The sequence below is a fragment of the Schistocerca nitens genome, chromosome 7 (assembly GCF_023898315.1).
Source record: "Schistocerca nitens isolate TAMUIC-IGC-003100 chromosome 7, iqSchNite1.1, whole genome shotgun sequence".
Taxonomy (NCBI): Eukaryota; Metazoa; Arthropoda; class Insecta; order Orthoptera; family Acrididae; genus Schistocerca; species Schistocerca nitens.
In genome coordinates this window covers 299,105,552-299,130,515 of record NC_064620.1, presented here as the reverse complement: position 1 = coordinate 299,130,515, position 24,964 = coordinate 299,105,552, and positions in this window count along the sequence as shown.

Here is a 24,964-nt window from a genome sequence, read left to right as displayed (position 1 = left end):
CATTTGACAGAGCCCGGCCAAAAGTTGTTTTCTCGTTTTCACGAGGATAGCTTTGACATTAGTGACTTTCCACGTTCAGGAAGACCTTTGGGGATTGTTAATATCATTTAAATGCATTAATCCACAATGATCCCACGTCAGTGTACTCGAGAACTGGCATACGTTGTGAACTGTGATGCTTCCACCATCGTGCATGAAATGGGGAAGGTTGTAAGAAAGGGTATATGAGTACCTCACGCTCACAGCCAAAATCACAAAAATCTGTGGTTGGCCATATGCGCATCTCTGCTTGCTCGTCATTAATTGTCTAGTGAACAACACCGACCATTCATGTCCTGTATCGTTACTTGTGCCGAGAAATGTTGTCTTTATGCAAACACAAAGAAAAGAAAGGAACACTGGAGTCAACACAACGTAGCAATTCGCAGTATGAAGCGTTTCCACAAATGATGATGTTATGCGTCCGGTAGAACAGCGACGGTGTGGTGTACTACGAAGTGCTTCCCCGAGGTGTGACCGTCAGTCCTGACATCTATTGCCAACAACTGAGGCGTCGTGCACAGGCAATCCAAGAACAACGACCAGGAAGACTAAGTGATTCCATGGTAATGCCAGCTCACATTCTGACAGACTGAAGAAAACTCTACACAGGAGTTAGGCTGGGAAATCACTATACAACCACTTTATTCACCTGATCTTGGGCCCTCAGATTTTCACCTTTTCCGCTCTCTATTGAACGTCCTACAAGGAACTTCCTCTCAGGATGAAAATGCTCTCCGAGCATGACTCCACGAGTTCTTCGAGCGAAAACCACGTGATTTCTACGGTCGCCGAATCTAAAAGTTACTCAGCGTTGGCAGACTGTTGTAGATAGTGAAGGAGGTTATATTATTGATGACTGAAGTCTCTGTTATGTATATCTGTTGTGTTTACTAAACTCTGGGAAAAACGCTGCGAACTTATGCTCCAACCCAACATTATCAAAGGAAAGATTTATGCTATATGTGTGCGTGGGCATCGTAAGTCAGATACGTAAATCGTAACGTAAGTGACAAATGTGGTATCGATAGCTAGGATGCCACGGCGTAGCTGCCAGTTAAGTTGGCACTACGACAGACAACGACGACAGCGTCCTCTAGCAGGCGCTGTTGAGCTCTACGAGCACCACTGGAGATTCACCCCATTTGATCAAGAACAGACGGCCGGGACAATTCGGTCCAGCTTCGCACCTCACGGCAAAGTTTTGTATTACTCATGTTGCTAAAGTAAAGGTGATTTTAATTCACACTGCAGTACCAAGAGATTTTCACCTTTTTCTGCTCGTACCCAAGCGCCATTCCCCTTTTTTCTCCTTTCAATTGCTTTTTTGCTCGGTACTGCTTTAGCTTTTTTGTGATATCCCCGTGTGATTGAGTGACTGTGTCTGCGTGCTCCCACCTTTCGTTACATAGACTTTCATTTGTTTAAAGCCGACCGGAGTGGCCGTGCGGTTCTAGGAGCTACAGTCTGGCACCGCGTGACCGCTACGGTCGCAGGTTCGAATCCTGCCTCGGGCATGGATGTGTGTGATGTCCTTAGGTTAGTTAGGTTGAAGTAGTTCTAAGTTCTAGGGGAGTGATGACCTCAGATGCTAAGTCCCATAGTGCTTAGAGCCAGTTGAACCATTTGTGTAAACCATGGCTTCGCCACAGGAACAGGCTTCCCTGTCCGATCTTGTACGTTTTGAGGCTCGGCAAATGACGCAGCTGCTTGCTGCCATAAATGGGCTGGTCACACTACAAACTGCATTTGCTTCGGCGCCTCCGACGCCACCGACTGTACCGACGCCGTTGCCGACGGCGTCGCCATTTCGTGTCTTCAATCCTGACGCTGAACGCTGGCCGGAATACGTCGCCCAACTCTAGGCACACTACACAGCTTGCAACGTACCAGGTACAGAGCGGCTTGCTTATTTCATTGCCAACGCGGGTGTTGTGTTGTACCGTGTGCTCGTGAAATTGTTTACCACCAACTGCCCAGATACTAGAACTTACGACGAAGTGATTGAAGCTTTGAAGTCCCACTTCCGCGACACTATAAATGTGGCAGCTGCACGCTACAAATTCTTTCGCCTCCGGCGTGGACCTACTCAGTCGAATAAATATTGGTTACCGGACCTTCAGGGACTCACTTCTGACTGTGACTTTAATTGCTCGTATGGACACTCTTATGCGGATATAATGATTAGAGACGCTATTGCGCAGAATGTGGCGGATCACCGCATCCACGAGCAAATCCTCAGGTTTAAAAACCCGTCTTTGCAGGAAGTAGTGGACTTGCTAGACAGACAAGATGCATTAGACATGGCTACTTACGCGTTCGACGTGACCCCGGGTGCCAGCCAGGGTGTGTGCAGTGTTAGCGCCGACCGGCCCCAGCCCCAGCGCGGCCAACCGCACCGCGCCGTTCGCGCGCACTTAAACAAGTTTCGCGCCCGGTGCCTTCTCACAAGGGAACCTCCCCATCGCACCCCCCTCAGGTTTAGTTATAAGTTGGCACAGTGGATAGGCCTTGAAGAACTGAACACACATTAATCGAGAAAACAGGAAGAAGTTGTGTGGAACTATCAAAAAAAATAAGCAAAATATACAAACTGAGTAGTCCATGAGCAAGATTAGCAACATTCAGGAGAATGTGGGCCTAGGAGCGCCGTGGTCCCGTGGTTAGCGTGAGCAGCTGCGAAACGAGAAGTCCTTGGTTCAAGTCTTACTTCGAGCGTGAAATTTTATTTTTTATTTTCAGACAATTACCAAAGTTCAGGCACTCACACATAAACAACTTCGCTCTCCAAAATTCCAGGACATGTTCAGATTTGCTTGGACAAATGCAGGATTTGACGGTCTACACACGGAAAAATTTGAAAACGTTAAAAACATATTTTTTGACAGAGCACAGGGAAAAGTGTGCGACTGTGAAACTGTTGGATTCATTTGTTGCAGTTTATGTGACAAACTCATATGTTTTCATCACTTTTTTGGGAGTAATTCTCACGTCCACAAGAAAACCTAAATCGGGCAATGTAGAAGAATCTTTTTACCCATTCGCCAAATGTACAAGTTAGGTGGGTCGACAACATATTCCTGTCATGTGACACACATCCCCTCACCAATGTCGTATAGAATATATCAGACGTGTTTTCCTGTGTAGGAATCGGTTGACCTATGACCTTGTGATCAAATGTTTTCGGTTCCCATTGGAGAGGCACGTCCTTTCGTCTACTAATCGCACGGTTTTGCGGTGCGGTCGCAAAACACAGACACTAAACTTATTACAGTGAACAGAGACGTCAATGAACGAATGGACAGATCACAACTTTGCGAAAATAAAGAAAAACTTTTCACTTGAGGGGAGACTTGAACCAAGGACCTCTTGTCACGCAGCTGCTCACCCTAATCACGCGACCACGGCGCTACTGAATTCAGGTTATCCTTGATGTTGCCTATCTTCACATGGACTACTCAGTTTGTATATTTTGCTTATTTTTTCATAGTTCCACACAACTTCTTCCTGTTTTGTCGATTGATCTGGGTTCAGTTTTTCAATGCCTAGCGACTGTGCCAACTTTTAACTAAATCTGAGGGGGGTGCGATGGGGAGGTTCCCCTGTCAAAAACTGAAATCATGTCCGAACTGCTTTCGTGCCCACCCACGGGACAGTTGCCCATCCCGTCAGGCAATGTTATTTTTGTAATATGAAAGGACACACGCAAGCTGTGTGCAGTAAGAGAAATTCTAATTCACAACTTGTCTCCCGTTCGCGTGACTCGCGTGGGAGTTACCGCAACGGCAACCGCCATGATCATGATTCACATCAGCCTATGGATATTAATGCCATTTATTCAAAGCCTTCTGCTTCGCGTGCGTCAACCGCTCGTCGTGTGAATCAAGTTTCACCAGACACTTCCTCTCGTATTCAGTGCGATGCGAGGAAACTTTTTGTTACTTTGAACATTTGTGGACGTTCTGTTCGCTTGCAGCTGGACACTGCTGCGTCAGTTTCCTTACTGAACAATTCAAGGTATGACTTGCTTGGTTCACCCTCGCTTCGTCGTTCGCATTCCACGCTGACTGCATTTACTGGACAGGAAATCTCAGTGCTCGGCGTGTGTAGTTTGCAAGCCACGTATGGTGCAACGACCCTTACACTGTCTTTCTATATCCTCCGCTCTAGAGATGCTACCATGCATACATTTGAATTTTTTGGCCTCGCAATTCAGGACAATCTACTTTACATCAACGCTAGTGACCATGCAGAAAGTGTTGCCGCACTATGCGATGAGCTTGCTGAACTCTTTTCTGATGGCCTTGGTTGCGCCACGGACTTTGCAGCGCATGTTGTAGTTAAAGACAATGCCATGCCTATTATCCGGCGCGCACGCCCCATACCGCACGCACTGACAGTGGTGTAACTGAACCTCTTACTGCTTCACCATGGGCTTTGCCTATAGTGTGTGTGAAGAATCCAAACGGTCGTCTCCGTATTTGTGCTGACTTGAAGTCTACAGTAAATCCCCAGACAGTGGTAGCTACTTTTCCCTTACCGCGTCCTGAAGACATTTTTGATAAGATTGGTGCAGGAAAAATCTTTTCCTTAATTGACTTGCGGGACGCATACTTTCAAATTCCGCTCGACGGACAGTCGCAGCGCTATTTTGTGAACAACACTCACCTTGGGTTGTTCGAATTTCGCCGCCTTCCGTTCGGTTGTGCTTCGGCTCCTGCTATTTTTCAGTCCTACTTGCTGCAGTTGTGTCCCACTGTCCCTGGTTGCTCAAATTATCTGGACGATATAGTTGTATCAGGTCGCAACACTGACGAACATTTGCAGAATTTGCGTGCCTTATTTACTATACTTTTGCAGGCACGCCTAAAGTGTAACAGAAAGAAGTGCAAATTTATTCAAACAGAGATTCAGTATTTAGGACATATAATTAACGGACAGGGTATCCACCCCTCGCCATTACATCTCAGTGCGATTAGAGACTTGCCAGCACCCAGGAACTTGAAAGAACTTCAGTCTGTGTTGGGCAAAATTACATACTATATTCGGTTTATACCAAATGCAGCGCAGATTGCAGCGCCTTCGGCGTAAGAACGTTCCTTCTGTTTGGTCTTCGGAATGTGACGCTTTTACAAGCTCAAATCTGCTTTGTTGAATGATCGCTGTTTGATTCCTTTCGATCCCTCCACGCCAGTTATTTTGGCTGTCAATGCATCTTCTCACGGCATCGGAGCGGTTCTCTCGCGCCGCATTAATTCTGTCGATCGTCCGATCGCTTTTGCGTCTAAATAGCTGCATTCTGCCCAGCAAAACTATTCTCAAATCGAGAAAGAAGCTTTAGCTATTGTATATGGAGTGACAAAATTTCATGATTTTTTTGTATTGTTGCAAGTTCTATTTGGTCGCCGACCATAAGCTTTTGACGTCGTTGTTTCACCCGTCAAAGCCAGTTCCTGCCCGTACTGCACAAAAGTTGCAACGTTGGTCTTTGTTTGTGTCTAACTACAATTACGAAATTTTGTTTCGGCCTACGACCCAACTTGGCAATGCTGGCGCTTTGTCTTGTCTGCCTATCGGTCCTGACGAAGTATTTTATTCTTCTAAACTGTCCTGCATGTTAAATGACTCGCAAGATAAGAACTTAGCTGATGGTTTTCCAGTGGATTTTCGTCGCATTGTTTCCGCGACAGCCGCCAATGCTTCTTTGCAGATTCATTTGCAGTATATTCGTATTGAATGGCCTCCATCTGCTACGCACATTCGTGATCCACTTGTTCGACGTTACTTTGCGCAACGTCACAACTTGTCTGTACCCCACGGAGTTATCTTGTTACGAACTGACAATGATCAGTCTCGTGTGGTTGTACCTCGTTCGTTGCAGTCGGAAATCCTCAGATTACTGCATGCTGGTCACTGGGGTATAGCATAGACAAAGAAATTGGCGCGTCGTCACAGCACTTGGGTAAGCATTGATAAACAAATTGAGACTTTGCTTGTTAACTGTCGATCTTGCGCGGAGCATCAATCTGCTGCCCGCCAGCGCTTCTTTGCATGGTCGACTCCCACTGCGCCTTCGCAGCGCGATCATATTGATTTTGGGAGACCTTTCTGGGACACCCACTGGTTGATAGTTATTGATGCGTACAGCAACTTCCCTTTTGTTTCCCCTATGTCTTCTACTACATCTGCCGGTACTATTCGGGCATTGACGTCTATTTCTTGCTTTGAGGCCCTTTCTGAAGTTATTGTCTCCAACAATGGTCCCCAGTTCGTGTCCTCAGAGTTTGAAGCGTTCTGTGCTGCTAATAGCATTCTCCATCTGAGCTCAGGGCCGTTCCACCCCCAGTCGAACGGCGAGGCTGAATGCTTTGTGCGTACGTTTAAGTCGCAGATGAGAAAGTTGCACGCCATGCACTCTCGCGAGCTCGCGCTCTGGACTTTCCTTGCTTCCTATCGCTCTCAGCCGCGCGGCACCCGTTTCCCAGCGGAATTGATACACGGCCGCGCCCATCGCTCGCTCCTTCAGCTATTGCACCCGCCGCCGCGCGCTCCCGCTGCTTCGCCTCGTTCTGGCTTGGCGCCGCATGAGTTGGTGTTATATCGCGTTTTCTCTGGCAGGCAGCGCTGGGAGCAGGGGCGTATTCCTCGCCAGCTTGGCCGCGCATTATTTTTCATTTCTGGTCGCTCCGGCACCGTCAAGCGACACCGGAACCAGATCCGTTTGTACTGTCTTCGGTTTTCTGCCGCTGGTTGTTTCCCGGCAGAATTGGAACCTTCGCGGCTTCCGCCGCCTAACCCCGCGACTCCACCGACGGCGCCTCCGCCGCTCATGACTCCGTGGGCACGCCTGGCATCGTCGCCGCTGCCGGTCCGGTCACCTGCACCGGACGGGCGCCTCTCACTGCGCTACGGCCCCCCTGCGTGGGCAGGTTTTCCGCGGGGCGTTTTCCTCGCCCCCTCGCGAGGAATTCGGGGTCGCTGGTGGACAGCGCGGTCCGGCAGTTCCGCTGTCCGCCCCCTCAGCTGCGTGGCCCCTGGGTCCCTCCACCCGCCGTCAGAAGCCATATTCAACGACGGTGCGTCCTTTCAGGGGGGAGGGATGTGGTACTGATAGCTAGGATGCCACGGCGTATCTGCCAGTCAAGTTGGCACTATGACAGAACGACGACAGCGCCCTCTAGCAGGCGCTGTTCAGCTCTACGAGCACCACTGGAGATTGTGCCCATTTGATCAAGAGGAGACGGCCGGGACCCTTCGCTTCACCTTCCACCTCAGGGCAAAGTTATGTATTACTCTTGTTGCTAAAGTAAAGGTGATTTTAATTCACACTGCAGTACCAAGAGATTTTCTCCTTTTTTTGCTCCTATCCACGCGCCGCCTTCCAGGCAACCATCACTTGTCAGTTAATCATAATGTGCTTAGCTCGTGAGTGCTAACAGTACCACTTCTGTTAACGGTTATGTACGCGACTTAAGCTACCCAAGCATAAACATGTCATAATTTTATGCAACCTATGAAAATCAATAGCATATGCTGGCAAAAGCTGGTTGAAACATTATCGTATCACACGGTCCAGTCGCGTTAAAGTGACGACCGGTTATGTTCAGCAGTAATGACTCATTGACGGCCGGTGGCAGCATTCGCATTGGATGGTATACATAGCCTCACACAGTGACACGGGCAACAGTGCTGTCTTGTAATGCGGTTTATCTGGCGACAAAAGGGTATGATCATCCGCTTTCAGGTGAAGGATGGAAGCATGGCCGATATGCCTAAGTTTGTTAACTGTTCGCAGGCCTCCATTGTTAAAATATACGGTGAATGATAGTGGTGCGGAGATGAGTATGGGCGAATAGACGTGCAATTGTTGATCAACAGATCAAGGGGTCACCAACAGTGTCTCCTCAACGACTGTTCTGCGAAAGTTGCTGTGTACGGGTCTCCACACCAGGCGCCTGGCTCATTCACCCATGGTAACTGTTGTTGATTGGCGACACAGGACGGGATTTGCACGCTAGTACAACTACTGCACATCAACTGAGTGGCGACAGGTGGCCTCTTCAGATGAATCACATTTTGTGCTCCGTCAGGCAGATGGCCTCTAGCGTGTACGGCGCGAAAAGTCTGGAAGTAAACATCCTGTAATAATCGTCGGAGGAAGCGTTATGGCCTGGGGAATGTTTTCATGGCATTCCGAGTCATCTCGTTCTGATGGAAGGAATAACGGACTAACACAAGTATCCAATTGTCCTTGGGAAATATGTCGACCCTACTTGAAATTTGTTTTTCCTCGCAACATGGTACCTACAAGCAGACCAATGTAATGTTTCACACAACTAGAACTGGACGTGTACGGTTCGAAGAGCACGAGAGTGAGCTTATTATACTCCGCTGACAACCAAACTCCCCGGGCTAAAACCCAACTGAGATTCTGTGGGGCCAGTTCGATCGGGCTGTTCGCACCATGGATCCTCAGCTGAGAGACTTGGCGCAGCTGCCCGCGGCACAGGAGTCGCCTGGGCCCCACATTCCTGTCGGTGTCTTCCAGAACCTCATTGACTTTCTTCCTGCACGTCTCGTAGCGGTCCGCATTGCAGAAGGTGACTATTCACGCTTTTGACAGATAACGTTAACGTGAGTGGGCTGTGTAATATTACGCTTCGTAAACCTGCGTAGCAAGGATTATTTCATTTAATTCTGCGGAAATAAGCAGCTACGCAAGCCACTTTTCTGTTGGGATAGTTAAGTGAAATTCACGAAGGCACAGTAACCTTTGTTTGAGGACAGGTACCTCTGAGGAGTGGTGATTCTCTACAAATTAGGAAGCGTTAGGGGCGCATCATGCTAATATTCTTTTCTGGAAACTCGAAAGCATTAGTAGTATTCGTTTGACACTGCCTTTCAGCACGTTTGTTTCACAAAATAATACAAAGTGTAAGTAGCCTGTTTATGTGTTTGTATGTTGGTAGCGCTATGTAGCGCTCTGTATTAAATCTGACTGCGCTGTGCGCACTGTAAGAGACTCTGTGGCTGGTCGGACTTGAGTTGGAAGTTAACAGTCAGCGGTGATAGAAGTTTAGAGGTGAACACCCAGCAGTGATGGAGGTTAGAGGTTACTAATTAGGAGTGTTGGAGGTTTGCAGTATTAGAGTGAGCGGACGGTCTGAATGTATATCCGTCATTGAGATTTATCACTGATTATCATATAATTTTTGAACTGGTTTTCGCTTGATTATGGTAAAATTTCGTAAATGCATTGTTTGCTCTGCAACAAAATCTTTCCTCTGCTACCAGATGCCTATTAGTACTTAGAGTCTTCTGTAGTTAGAATCTTTTATTTAGCTGGCTGTATTGGCGCTTATTGTATGGCAGTAGTTCGTGTAATGAAGATTTTTGTGAGGTAAGTGACTTATGTAATGAATTCTACGTGCATCATCCCTGGCATTGTGCTTTGCTCCAGCTGAATATGCATGCCCCGTCTGGAGAAGATCGACACATGCCCAGAAGCTAGACGCAGCACTGAATGCCTCATGTCGATTAATCACGGGATGCCTGAAGCCTACAAACCGTGATCTCCTTTATATGTGTTCTGGAATAGCCCCCCCACAGATCAGACGGCAAACGTTGGCGATGGCCGAACGAAGCAGGCAGTGCGAAGATAGAAGACATCCCCTGTACGCACATCAGCCAGCGGAGGCAAGACTTAAATCTAGGAAAGACTTCATAAAATTTGAACGTCCACTAACCGAAAGTCAGTCTACAACTAGAGAATCAATGTGGAAACAGAAATTGGATAAAGGCAGTCTGAAAAGTTGGAACATTAAAGAAAAACTTCCTGCTGGATCACAATTGGAATGGAGAGTCTGGAAGAGCCTAAATAGACTTAGATGTCAAATGGGAAGATCACAGGATAACCTGATCAAGTGGGGATACGCCGAAGAAGAGCCCTGCCAATGTGGAGGAAAACAAACCATGACACACCTGCTGACCTGCCCATCTTTGCTGGCCCCATGCACTTTCCAAGACCTGTGGTTGGCCAACGACGCTGCAGTGAAGTGTGCCGAACACTGGAGAGAGATATGAGCCTTGCTTTAGACAATAATGACGACTTACAATATGTGAAGATCATGAATGTATATATGAATGAATAACTATCATGTACTTGTATTTGTAATCTAGCATATATAGCGTATTAATTAATTACAGATGTAGCTCAGACACGATTAAATAAAAATGAATAGTTTATTCTTAGAATTTCTTCTTATTCAGGACCATTCTTTTGAGTTAATTTTAAAGCAGTCAGATCGCGTTACCGTTGAATATTGTTGGTCATTAATGTGTAGGAGAAGTTTGAGTTCTGTTTGGCAGGGCAAATGCTTTACGTCTAAATGGAACGATAAAGAGAAAATAAATTAAGAAGTTTCATCTTCTCAGTTATTTCAGTCCTAGTAAATAAAATCATTTTAATAAGTTTCAAAAGTAACAAGCCATTTTCACAGCACATACGAGCATTTGACACGACTGTCCATATTTGTTAACAAGGGTAGTGTATTTATTCGTTAAAACCGCGTATGTAGTATAAAATGTGGAGTCGACTATGCTAATTAAGAATATGTACCAAAGACCCTCCCTCCCCCACCCCCTCTCCTCCAAAAAAATACATATGCGTCTAGGAGCTCATGCTCCTAAAAGAAAAGATGGATTTCAGCAGACAAGACCAAAACAGCCACACTTCAAAGCATGTCTGGAGCCATCATCAAATATATTACCAAAACATGTGATAGCGAAAGTTCAAACTGAGAAGCTAATTCTCACTTTGGTACAAGGAATGAATCAGATAATTAAGTGGAGGAAACTGACCTAAAGTGGCCGACCACCAAACAATAAATGAAAAACTTACAATCTTGAAAAGTGCAGGAAATGAGCCTAAACTTGCATAAAATCATAGGTGAATCTGCCTTGCAATTAAGGGACACTGAAAAAGTGGAGGCATCTTTTGTCTAGATTACACTGATGTGACAAAAGTCATGGGATACCTCCATATCGAATCGGAACTCCTTTTGCCCGGCGTAGTGCAGGACATGGCGTGGACTCCACAAGTCGTTGGAACTCCCCCGTAGAAATAATGAACCATACTTTCTATATAGTCGTCCATAATTGCGAAAGTGTTGCCAGTGCAGGATTTTACACTCGAACTGACCTTGTTCCACAAATCTTCACTGGATGGACAAATCATTCGTTTTAATTCTCTTGAATGTTCTCCATACCAATCGTGAACATTTTAGGACTGGTGACGTGGCTCATTGCCATCCATAAAAATCCCATCGTTGTTTGGAGACGTGAAGTTCTTGAATGGCTTCATATGGTCTCAAAGATGTTTAGTTTGACCAGAGGATCCAGCCCATTTCATGTAAACACAGCCCCCACCATTATGGAGCCACCACCATCACCCACAGTGACTTGTATACATAGCTTGGTGCGGAGTGCGCCACACTCGAACCCTTCGATCAGCTCTTACCTACTGAAACCGGGTCTCATCTGAGCAGACTACAGTTTTTCAATCATCTAGGGTCCAGCCATTACGGTCACGAGCCCAGGGGACGCGCTGCAGAGGATGTCGTGCTGTTAGCAAAAACGCTCGGTCGGTCGTCTGCTGCCGTAGCCCATTAACGCCTAATTTCGCAGCAATGTTCTAACGGAATCGTTCGTCGTACGTCCCACATTGATTTCTGCCGTTATTTCACGAAGCGTTGCTTGTGTGTTAGCACTGACAACTCTACACAAACACCGCTGCTCTCGGTCGTTAAGTAACGACAGTCGGCCACTGCGCTGTCTGTGCTGAGAGGCAATGCCTGACATTTGGTATTCTCGGCACACTCTGGACACTGTGCATCTCAGAATATTGGTTTCCCTAACGATGCCCAAAACAGAATGTCCCATGCGTCTAGTCCAACTATCACTTCGCGATCAAAGTCTGTTAATTCCTGTCATGCCGCCAAAATCCCGTCGGACACCTTTTCACAATCACCTGAGTAAAAATTACAACTCCGCCAGTGCACTGCCATTTTTATATCTTTTATACGCGATACTACCGCCACATGTATTGGTGCATATCGCTATCTACGATTTATGTCACCTCATTGTATATAGAAAAGGAAATGTTCACACTGATTGACACATCGCCCAGCGGAAGGGCACAAACTATGAATCTGGAGAGACTGTTGATCTTATACTGTAGACATCGTTTAAAAGAGACTTCAAAATTCAACCACTATGGTGGTGAAACAGAGGATGAAAGGTTTTCAAAAATATATCACTATTAAGGCAGTTTTAAAGCTAGAACTATGATAATTGGTTTTTCGCTTCACGGTCATGAATAAAGAAATACGTGTTTCAGAATCTTTGGAAATTTAGCTATTAAGTGGGTCAAATAGGGGATAAAAGGTTTTATGAAATATTTCTTTATGAAAGCGTTTTTAAAGATAGTTCTATGAAAATTTGTATTTGGCTACTCGGTTAGATATAAAGATATACATATTTCAGTGTTTTTGAAAATTCACCCCTACAGAGGTGAAATAGGGTCTTACTGATATACTGACTCATCATCGGCCAGTCCAAACCGCTGAAGATAGAAACTTGAAATTAAGAGAGGGTGTTGATCTTACACTGTAGGCATCGTTTAGTAAGGGATTGTTCGAAACTCCACCTCTAAGGGGGCGAAGTAAGGGACGGAATATTTTTTAAAATATGTCACTACTAAGGCAATTTTCAAGCTAGAAATACGAAAGCTGGTATTTGGTTTCTCGGTAAAAAAAAAAAAATGCGTTACACATGTTCATAGGGAGGAATATGTCATTGGTGAACAGGAAAATCTTCTGCAGCCAAGGTCGCTTGGTGTTTCAATTTTATTTCACAATGACCGGTTTCGACAGTTTTGCTGTCGTCATCGGATCTACAATGAGAATGTACCGCTAGGTACTCTCACTGATATGCGTAATGATAAATTATCTTTGTAATGGCTTTACTATCGGTACATTGTTGATCTCATGATGACGGCTAGACTCTGTCGAACCTGATCATTCCGCAATAAAATAAAAATGCCAAGCAATCTTGACTGCAGATTTTCCTATTCAAAAGATACATGTTTCGGCATTTTTGGAAATTCAACCACTAAGGGAGTAAAATAGTGGGTGAAAGCTGTTTTTGAAAATAACTCATTATTAAAGCACTATCAAAGCATTTTTGAAGCTAAATCCCTGAAAATTAGTATTTGACTTCTTAGTTAGAAACAAAAAATACTTGTTCCACCTTTCTTGGACATTCATCCCCTAAGGGCGTGAAAGAGAGCTTGAAAATTTTTAGGTAACTCTTTCACCGCAAAAACATTTTAAACCTAAATTTATGACAATTGGTATTTGGCAGCTAAGTTAGAAATTTAAAAAAATGCGTGTTTCAGTGATTTGGGAAATTCAAGCCTTATGGGAGATAATATAGAGACTCACTGATTCACTACCTCATCATCGCTCAGCCCAAGCTGATAAGCAGAGAAACTTGAAATTTGGAGTGGGTTTTATTTATTTATTTATTTATTTATTTATTTATGCATTTATTTTACCTGGCAAGATTAGGGCCTTCAGGCCCTCTCTTACACCTAACCAGGCATACTCAAATTGAACAAATTTCAGTTTCTACAGAACATTAACGACATATAACATGTTATACAGTATTAATGTTAAAGAAAAAAATAGAGATTATAACAGCAGTACAATGATAATTATAACAACCAAAAAATAGTTATAACAATCAAGAATAATAATAATAATAATAATAATAATGATAATAATAACAGTAATGACTATGTATATGAAAGTAAATATATTTTTCTTTCATGAATGTCTGTCCTATTGCTAGTTGGGAATTTTCTCGTCATGTTCTTGCAGCTTGTGAGTTACTCTCGTCGAGCAGAGACATAAGACGATAGAATGGGGTGAAAGACATATAGAAGAGGTAGATAGGTTAGAGGAAGAGAAACAGAATGGTAAAATTCGAAGTTATGATGGAGAGGAGAAAGAAAGAGATTATATGGGCACAACAATGGTGGCTATACCGTCCCTAATATGTAAGTTTTGAGTTCCCTCTTGAATGTTGAGTGGTTCTTGATAAGACGCAGATCACAGGGGAGCGCGTTCCATGGTCGTATGGCTGAGATGGAGAACGACACGGAGAAAGATTTTGTGTTATGTAAAGGTACAGCCAAGATGCTGGACGTATCCGATCTGGTATTGCGGTTGTGGAATGATGATAGGTGTTTAATGTGTGAAGAAAAGTATTGGGGGCACCAGTGGCTAAGAAATCGATGAAGTAGGTACATCGTGTGGAGATCGCGTGCCTTATGTGGGCGTATCTAACCTAGCTGGGAGTATGAAGGACTGATATGATCATACAACCATATATTGCACACGTATCTAACGCAAGCATTCATCACTACCTCGAGGCATCTCGAATTTTCACTATTTGTGCCGTGTTGAACTACATCACAATAGTAAAGATTAGGCAAGACTAGTGTTTGGACTAATTTTTGTTTAACAGGGTTGGAAAATTTTTCTAAATTTTTGAATTGCATGTAGGGAGGAGAGCGATTTCCGGCAAGCTGTGACTGTTTGTTCTTCCCAGTTTAGATGTTCATCCAAGATTATTCCAAAGTTTTTTACTGTGTTTTGGTATGGTAGTTGGGTACCATTGAGGAGTATTTGAGGGACTGTTTCGCGAAAGTACCGGCTGATTAACTTTGGATGAGATATAAGTGTGACCTGGGATTTCTTGGGGTTTAGTTTCAGACCTAGGTTCTGTACCCATCGAGAAACAGAGCAAAGATCTGCGTTCATACTCGCTACTGCGTCAGCAATGTTTTTGGGGCTTACACTTATGTACAGTTGGATGTCGTCGGCATATATATGGTAGTTGCAGGAGTGAATCACTGAAGAAATATCAGTAATGTGCAGTGAGAAGAGTAATGGACCAAGGACGGAGCCTGGGGGAACTCCAGAGCGCACGTTTTTCCATGATGACTTTTCCGACCCACAAATGACTTGTTGACTTCTGTTTATGAGGTAGCTGTCGATCCTGTGTATTGCGCTGTTTGAGAAATTCAGCTGTTTCAGTTTAATTAGTAATATATCAAAGTCAACTGTATCAAAATCCTTGCTAAAGTCAAGCAGTGTTAGGATGGTAGCTTCACGTCTGTCCATAGCATGTTTAATGTCATCAGTTACTTTAATTAATGCAGTTGTTGTACTATGGTGCTTTCGAAAGCCTGACTGATATTTGTCATGGATGTTATGAGTTTTGAGGTAATCCGTCAGCTGTTAATGGACGATGTATTCTAGGGCTTTAGATATTGCAGGTAGTATGTCGATCGGCCTGTAGTCACCTGGCGACTTAGGGTTGTCAGTCTTGGGTATACGTTGAATTAAACTTTGCTTCCACTCAGTAGGATATGTACTACTGACAAGAGACAGGTTGAAGATGTCTATGATAACTGCAATAATAGTGTCTACGACGTTCTTAATCATGCCAATGCTCACTCCATGATTTCCTACTGCCTCGGAAGATTCTCATAATGGCCTTGTGTACTGTGCCGGTAGTGACATGTTTTAGGAAAAACTTGTCTCTCGAGAGATAAATATCTTGGGGCTGGTAATTTGTCGCTGCGTGTCAGTTTACAGCTGTTGAGAAGAAATCGTTTAATTCTTCTGCAGACGCTTGATAAACAGCGTCAGATCTTCGCTTCCCTATACCGAAACTGCGCAGCTTTTTCCACAGTGCAGCAGGTTTTGATATGCCGCATACGACAGAGCGGGCATGTCTGATTTTGGCATTCCTGACGCTTTGCTTGGTTCTGTTTCGGAGTTTCCTATAAGCTTCGTACGCCTCGGGAGTTGGGTTACGCTTGAAGGCCCTATGTGCAGCATCACGTTTATTCATTAACTGGCGTAATGCAGTGGTGAGCCACGGAGCGGGAGCTCTCTTTACCTTGACAGTGCGTTGAGGAGCATGTTTATCATACAGTGCAATAATTTGGCGACATAATTCCCGAATTTTTCCGTCTAAAGTCGGTTCATTGCTTATATCATGCCAAGGGATGTCTGAGCAATCTTTTTGAAGAGCGTCACGGTTAACATTTTTTAGGTTTCTGTAGGTTACCAGGTGAGATTTTTCATTGGTGGTATGCACTGAGTAATTTAAGAATATCACGTCATGAGCAGAGAGTCCTGGAGCGGATGTCCGATTGGCGCGAATTATTTTATCTGGTCGCTTTGTTGCTATTGTATCTATGAGTGTATGGCTGTGTGCCGTGTGATGAGTTGGGTCCAGCGGTGTTAAACTCATATCATCATATCATTGGAGTGGAACAGTCTCCTTAGTTTTTCTGCAGAGGGAGATTTTAAGTCTATGTTTGTGCCGCCCATAATGATGATGTGTTCATACTGTGACACGAGCGAGGACAGGGCAGACTGAAAGGAGGACATGGCACCGACGTTTGGAGGTTTATAGATTACTCCAATTAGCATTTTTGTAATTAAACCAGTTAAATGGTATAACAGTGAGGAAAGATTTTTTTAAACTAAATAACTATCAAAAACCTACTAAAGCATTCTTAAAGCACCATCAATGAAAATTTGTGTTTGATGTCTCGATTAGAAATAAAGAAAGTACGTTTTTCAGTCTTTTGCAAAGTCAGTCCTTAAGGGAGTGAAATAAGGGATAAAGATATTTAAAGAAAATATGTCGTTGAATTAAAACATTTTTAAAGCTAAGTGTATGAAAACTGGCATTTCACGTCTTGGTTGGAAGTAATGAAGTGCATTAGGGAATGAAAGTTTCTGTACGAATACCAACACAACAACTCGGAGGATTAACAGAAGACTCTGACTCGAGCTACCAGAATCGCTTTTTGATCATAGGTAAATTCGGAAAAGACCATGTTCCTATGGCCTTAATAAGTATGTATAATTTAGAAGATCTGCAGTTTGTGAACAACATAAAAATTCTGTTAAAGAACAACAAAAGAAATCTGTGCGGACCACACCTTCAGGAGCGAAGCAGTGGACACTGAGCTACTTCGATACAACTTTTTTTCTGGCTAAACAAAACCTGGCATTTCGTCGAAATGATGAAGGACAAGGCTTTTCAAATAAAGGTAATTTCATAGAGCTAGTCGTGCTTCTCCCTCCGACGCGAGGGGCCGCGCAATCGATGACATGGCGCCTCAAACCGCTCGGCCACTCCGCGCGGATTTCCTACAACATCGTCATTGTTTTTCATATCTGGCACCCGCAGACTTCTTTTATTTCCCCTGGCTTAAAATAGCCAACAGCCACGAAAGGCTTACGCTTCGCAGACGTTGCGGATATCCAAAATGCCTGACCACGGCGCTCTGAGTGATTCCACAACAAGCGTTTGCTGACACTTTCCAACAGCTTCACAGCCGACGTCATAAGTGTGTTGTGACTAATGGTGTTTATTTTGAAGGTCGGGATAGGTATTTTGTTTGTAACTCTTGTTCTGTTTGTTTTCTCAGACCATTCGTCGAACTTTCCAGACACATATCATTTGTCCATCTGTTTGAAATTATCCTCACATATGTATTACACCTTGCACACACATAAGTTTCTGCTTACGTCATGACAAATAGCATTCTATAAAATAAAGTCAAAACTTAAAACAAAGAAGCGTTTTCAAACATTAAAATTTGAAAGCATCATAAGCTGGACGATATTTTGTAATGTCATATAATAACATACATGTAATATGATTGGACATTGTATGGGAACTTATTTGCAACACTTATAACGTCCCATTTCACAATATATTCACCTAAAATTCGGTGAGAGATTCTCTTGCTCTCTTTTAGCCTGCCTATGTATTTCATTTCCTCAAATACATCCGTAACACTTCCCTTCTTAATTTTATTTAGTATGTGTACGGATTTGCTGGTCTCTGAAGTAGTGTGGATCATCTCTTTCAAATGTGTTGCCCATGTGAATTTATTGCTCTCAGTTGGCCTAGTACGCTCTCTGAATCTGGTGTTAAAATTGCGGCCGGCCAGGGTGACCGAATGGTTCTAGGCGCCAGAGTCTGGAACCGCGCGGTCGCTACGGTCGCAGGTTCGAATCCTGCCTCGGGCATGGGTGTGTGTGATGTCCTTAGGTTAGTTAGGTTTAAGTAGTTCTGAGTTCTAGGGGACTGCTGACCTCAGAAGTTAAGTCCCATAGTGCTCAGAGCCATTTTAAAATTGCGCCCAACCTGAGCTTGACAAGGGGTCCACTTGCTCGCTTGTGTGATGTGTCACCACCTTCAACATATGTTCAGTTGGTCGGTTGGTTGATCTGGGTGATAGTGGACCAAACAGCGAGGTCATCGGTTCCATCGGTTTAGGAAAGGATGGGGAAGGAAGACGGCCATGCCCTTTCAAAGGAACCATCCTGGCATTTGCCTGAAGTGATTTAGGGAAATCACAACCAAAATCAGGATGGCTGCACGTGGGTTTGACATATGTTCAGTACGAAAGCTGATATATACACTTTTCCTTCAGGAAAAACGTGAGTGCTTCTGTCCGAGATTTTAGCGGTATTTGGTTTTCGCTGACTACTTCAACTTCTATATAAGGGGTAATTTCCGTGTCTGTTGTCCATCCACCTTTCCTTAAAGATACCTAAATGGATCTTACAATCCATAATAAGTTGTGTCACCTAAAAATGTACTAAGCGTATACTTTTACCCCAGGTGGCATCAAGTTGTAAGAATTTCACTACAGAACAATGATGTAGATAAAGAATTGGAAATTTTGCAGCAGGTAGCTCGAAACAACAATTAATAGATACAAAATCGCACACATTGCCCGTCTGGGATCGGGGAAAGCCGGCCGACTCCGCGTCACTCCTAAATGTTTACGCTCGTTGCACACCCCTAGCTACATAACAGTATTGTGTGACGTAACCATTGTGGATCTAGCTTTTTTACGTGTGCGGTGTTGTGCGTAGTGATCATTGACATTATTTACAAAAATGAGCGAAGAAAATGTACCTGGCCCTTCTAGCAACTCACCATCAACTTTCAAGTTATTAATCCATTACATTTTCGCTTCTTTTTAAGATATAAACTGGTTCCCCTTGGAGAACAAGGCGTCGCTTGTCTCAGCAGCCAGTCAGCTACGAGGCAGTCCAAGCTTTCACTCGCAGCATCCTCCAGTTAGAGGACAAGTTAAGGTGTGCAATCTGCAGAGTGTGCTCAGAGAAAGCAAAGAAAATACAACACGACATATTCTGAATGGAACGATTTCGAGTGCAATTACCTCCATAATTCCATCGCTGTTACGGATTTTAATCGCGTAGGCAGCATCTAGAGAACGTCTAGATAAGCAGAGACGTGTGATTCCGGCAACAGATTCCACTCGAGTGCGTACATAATAGAAAATACATTAAACTGTTTAATGCATAATCTGGCATACAGTTTTCAACTGCATCTCGCACACAAGCTAACATGTTTCGCTAATATGATTCCCTGTAACTTAATCAGGCTCAGGCTCCTGTGATACAATTCATCAATAGATGAAACGTCCATTTGATTGTTTACCATCTAATTAAACATAATTTAGTAGTCTTTAACGGAAGAGGTCAATTTCAACGAAATTCCATAGAATTGTGTGGAAACTGATTACACTATTATGGAAACAAAATAATGTACCACAGAGCATTTATGTATGCATTTCTTCGCCCACGATATGTGATTCACTTACGAACTGAATAATCGTAACGATCGTTTATTATCACACACATAATTCAAATCGGAAAATTTCGATGTTCTATTATTTATTATGAAATTCGTTTCTGATCATATACAAACATAATTATGAGAACGCACGTCTTTTTTTTATGCGCATCATGGAGTGTTGATGTGTTGCTTCTAGAAATTACTACTAATTTCATGTATACACAAAGTGCTTATATAATGATGACACAGTTATTACGGATTCTACATCATTTAACTTTCCCCGTGTCAGTATGACTTTTGAAGCAATGTCTGATCCGTTACAATTTTGTTACGGCAACATGCTCATGAAAGAGTTTTCTGAAGTTTTTCGATGCCTGTTGTTGGCAATTTTTGTAACAAACAAATAATAATTATTATGTTTCTTTTAATTTTTCTGCAATAGATTCCAGCACTCTGAGTAAAAATGACGCTTATAGAAAAGGTACGTCTTTCACTTAAGCTTTAAAAGCTGTGTGCGGTACGCATTCGTCGTAATACGCCTGGCACTTCTTTAAGCAATGGCACAAATTCATTTCATTTCACAAAAATAAATAAAAATAAAATAAATTTTATCACATTTAGTACAATCAACATTGTTGTTGTTGTTGTTGTTGTTGTGGTCTACAGTCCTGAGACTGGTTTGATGCAGCTCTCCATGTTACTCTATCCTGTGCAAGCTTCTTCATCTCCCAGTACCTACTGCAACCTACATCCTACTGAATCTTCATAGTGTATTCATCTCTTGGTCTCTCTCTACGATTTATACCTTCCACGCTGTCCTCCAGTACTAAGTTGGTGATCCCTTGATGCCTCAGAACATGTCCTACCAACCGATCCCTTCTTCTAGTCGAGTTGTGCCGCAAACTCCTCTTCTCCCCAATTCTACTCAATACTTCCTCATTAGTTATGTGATCTACCCAGCTAATCTTCAGCATTCTTCTGTAGCACCACATTGCGAAAGCTTCCATTCTCTTCTTGTCCAAACTATTTATCGTCCACGTTTCACTTCCATACATGGATACACTCCATACAAATACTTTCAGAAACAACTTGCTGACACTTAAATCTATACTCGATGTTAACAAATTTCTCTGCTTCAGAAACGCTTTCCTTCCCGTTGCCAGTCTACATTTTATATCTTCCCTACTTCGACCATCATCATTTATTTTGCTCCCCAGATAGCAAAACTCCTTTACTACTTTAAGTGTCTCATTTCCTAATCTAATTCCATCAGCATCACCCGTCTTAATTCGACTACATTCCATTATCATCGTTTTGCTTTTGTTGATGTTCATCTTATGTCTTCCTTTCAAAACACTGTCCGTTCCATTCAACTGCTCTTCCAAGTCCTTTGCTGTCTCTGACAAAATTACAATGCCATCGGCGAACCTCATAGTTTTTATTTCTTCTCCATGGATTTTAATACCGACTCCGAATTTTTCTTTTGTTTCCTTTACTGCTTGCTCAATATACAGATTGAATAACATTGGGGAGAGGCTACAGCCCTGCCTCACTCCCTTCCCAACCATTGCTTCCCTTTCGTATCCCTCAACTCTTATAATTGCCATCTGGTTTCTGTACAAATTATAAATAGCCTTTCGCTCCTTGTATTTTGCCCCTGCCACCTTCAGAATTTGAAAGAGAGTATTCCAGTCAACATTGTCAAAAGCTTTCTCTAAACCTACAAATGCTAGAAACGTAGGTTTGCCTCTCCTTAATCTAGCTTCTAAGATAGGTCGTAGGGTCAGTATTGCTTCACGTGTTCCGATATTTCTACGGAATCCAAACTGATCTTCCCCGAGGTCGGCTTCTACTAGTTTTTCCATTCGTCTGTAAAGAATTCGCGTTAGTATTTTGCAGCCGTGACTTATTAAACTGATAGTTCGCTAATTTTCACATCTGTCAACACCTGCTTTCTTTGGGATTGGAATTATTATATTCTTCTTGCAGTCTGAGGATATTTCGCCTGTCTCATACATCTTGCTCACCAAATGGTAGAGTTTTGTGAGGACTGGCTCTCCCAAGGCTGTTAGTAGTTCTAATGGAATGTTGTCTACTCCCGGGGTCTTGTTTCGACTTAGGTCTTTCAGTGCTCTGTCAGACTCTTTACGCAGTCTCATATCTCCCATTTGATCTTCATCTACAGCCTCTTCCATTTCCATAATATTGTCCTCAAGTACATCGCCCCTGTATAGACCCTCTATATACCCCACCTTTTTGCTTTCCCTTCTTTGCTTAGAACTGTGTTTCCATCTGAGCTCTTGATATTCATACAAGTGGCTCTCTTTTCTCCAAAGGTCTCTTTAATTTTCCTGTAGGCAGTATCTATCTTGCCCCTAGTGAGATAAGCCTCTACATCCTTACATTTGTCCTCTAGCCATCCCTGCTTAGCCATTATCACTTCCTGTCGATCTCAGTTTTGAGACGTTATAACATCCACGATATATATATTCTTTTATTACGAGTGGAATATGAACGTGTGGATAATATTCATTCAATTATGTAATTATTTCTTAAAAAGATCATAATTATGTAAAACAGAGATAGTATTTGTCTCACATTCTTTGTTAATCTATGTTATTCTTTTCTTTTGTTTTGTACCCTTTTGTCGTCTTCTTCTGATGTACATCGCCGACGCAAGACGCCAATCGATTTGAGGTCTTTTAAATGAAAAACATTTAATGTAATATTATTGTACCTTTATGTTCATTTGCTGGTAAAAACAAATAGAGCCAAATGCGTTAAAACTATTTATGATTAATTATTGAAAATTCACTTCCTCTTTTAATTATAATTTTGTATTAATTGTTTTATCTTAGCTGCAAGAAGCGCAGCCATTGTTAGTTGCGATTATGAGCAACTTCGTATGTACTTCTAGTTGAAAGTAGCATGGGTTTGTGTTAAACTAATTTGCAAAACAATTTAATATTTTTTTATTGGTGGCATCAATTTAAATGATTCAGTATTTATTGGGAAAAGGAAAATCTTAATTAAAAAATAATTCCTCTATCTTTTGCTGGCCGCCATCTTAACTTTTATTACAGCGGCCAATTTAAATTACTTGAAACTGCAAACAATATTCCGATGTGTAAGAAATAAATGTGTACCGGTGGTACTGGACTATTTATAAAAGAAAAAAAATTAATCGAATCAGACTGCATTTTCTAAGAACAGTGCTGATGGTATTTATTGTTGAACAAGATTTCATTGCTGATGTATGAGGCCAAAATTAAACTACGGACTAATCACGGAGAAAAATATTTCTGGTAGCATTCGTCAGTGTTGTGAGCGGGTGGTATTCTGTGGTTCCTTTTCATGATCAATTTACTAAGAATGAACACAGATTACAGTCAACATTATTTCACTACGTCAGGTGGAATTCTTATGCAATTTGAACAAAATAATTATCCGGGAGAAGCTGTAGTTTGAATAATGCATTATACATGTGTATAATATTGTCAGTATCATTTACAAAATCAAATCAATGCAACTGCTAAAAAAATAATAAACAGGGTGAATTCAAACCGCAGAATACCATAGAGTATCGTATCATCCATATTCATTGCACTTGTCCATGTTGATGATACACAAAAACCGCCACAACGTTTGTATTCCTTTTTGCCTGCTTCATTTACTGCGTTTTTATATTTTTTCCTTTGACCTTTGATCAATTAAATTCAATATTTCTTCTGTAACCCAAGGATTTCTATTAGCCCTCGTCTTTTCTGCCTACTTGATCCTCTGCTGCCTTCACTACTTCATCCCTCAAAGCTACCCATTCTTCTTCTACTGTATTTCTTTCCCCCATTCCTGTTAATTGTTTCCTTATGCTCTCCCTGAAACTCTGTACAACCTCTGGTTTAATCAGTTTATCCAGGTCCCATCTCCTTAAATTTCCACCTTTTTGCAGTTTCTTCAGTTTTAATCTACAGTTCATAACCAATAGATTGTAGTCAGAGTCCACATCTGCCCCCGGAAACGTCTTACAATTTAAAACCTGGTTCCTGAATCTCCGTCTTACCATTATATAATCTATCTGATGCCTTGTAGTATCTCCAGGATTCTTCCATGTATACAACCTTCTTAGTTATAATTAAGTTATGCTCTGTGCAAAATTCTACCAGGCGGCTTCCCCTTTCTTTTCTTACCCCTAATCCATATTCACCGCCGGCCGCGGTGGTCTAGCGGTTCTGGCGCTGCAGTCCGGAACAGCGGGACTGCTACGGTCGCAGGTTCGAATCCTGCCTCGGGCATGGGTGTGTGTGATGTCCTTAGGTTAGTTAGGTTTAAGTAGTTCTAAGTTCTAGGGGACTTATGACCTAAGATGTTGAGTCCCATAGTGCTCAGAGCTATTTGAACCATATTCACCTACTACGTTTCCTTCTCTTCCTTTTCCTACTAGCGAATTCCAGTCACTCATGACTATTAAATTTTCGTCTCCCTTCACTATCTGAATAATTTCTTTTATCTCATCATACATTTCATCAATTTCTTCGTCATCTGCAGAGCTAGTTGACATATACATTTGTACTACTGCAGTAGGCTTGCGCTTCGTATCTATCTTGGCCACAATAATGCGTTCACTATGTAGTAGCTTATCCGCACTCCTATTTTTACTCATTATTAAACCTACTCCTGCATTACCCCTATTTGATTTTGTATTTATAGCTCTGTATTCACCTTACCAAAAGTCTTGTTCCTCCTGCCACCGAACTTCACTAACTCCCACTATATCTAACTTAAACCTATCCATTTCCCTTTTTAAATTTTCTAACCTACCTGCCAGATTAAGGGATCTGACATTCCACGCTCCGATCCGTAGAACGCCAGTTTTCTTTCTCCTGATAACGACGTCCGCTTGAGTAATCCCCGCCCGGAGATCCGAATGGAGGACTATTTTACCTCCGGAATATTTTACTCAAGAGGACGTCATCATCATTTATCCATACAGTAAAGCTGCATGCCGTAAAGCTGCATGCCGTAAAGCTGCATGCCATACAGTAAAGCTGCATGCCCTCGGGAGACATTGAAGAAAGAAAAGAAAGATAGTCATAGAAAGGCATCTAGCTGTCACCATAATCTTTGATTAGATGTTCAGTAAAATATTATTTCT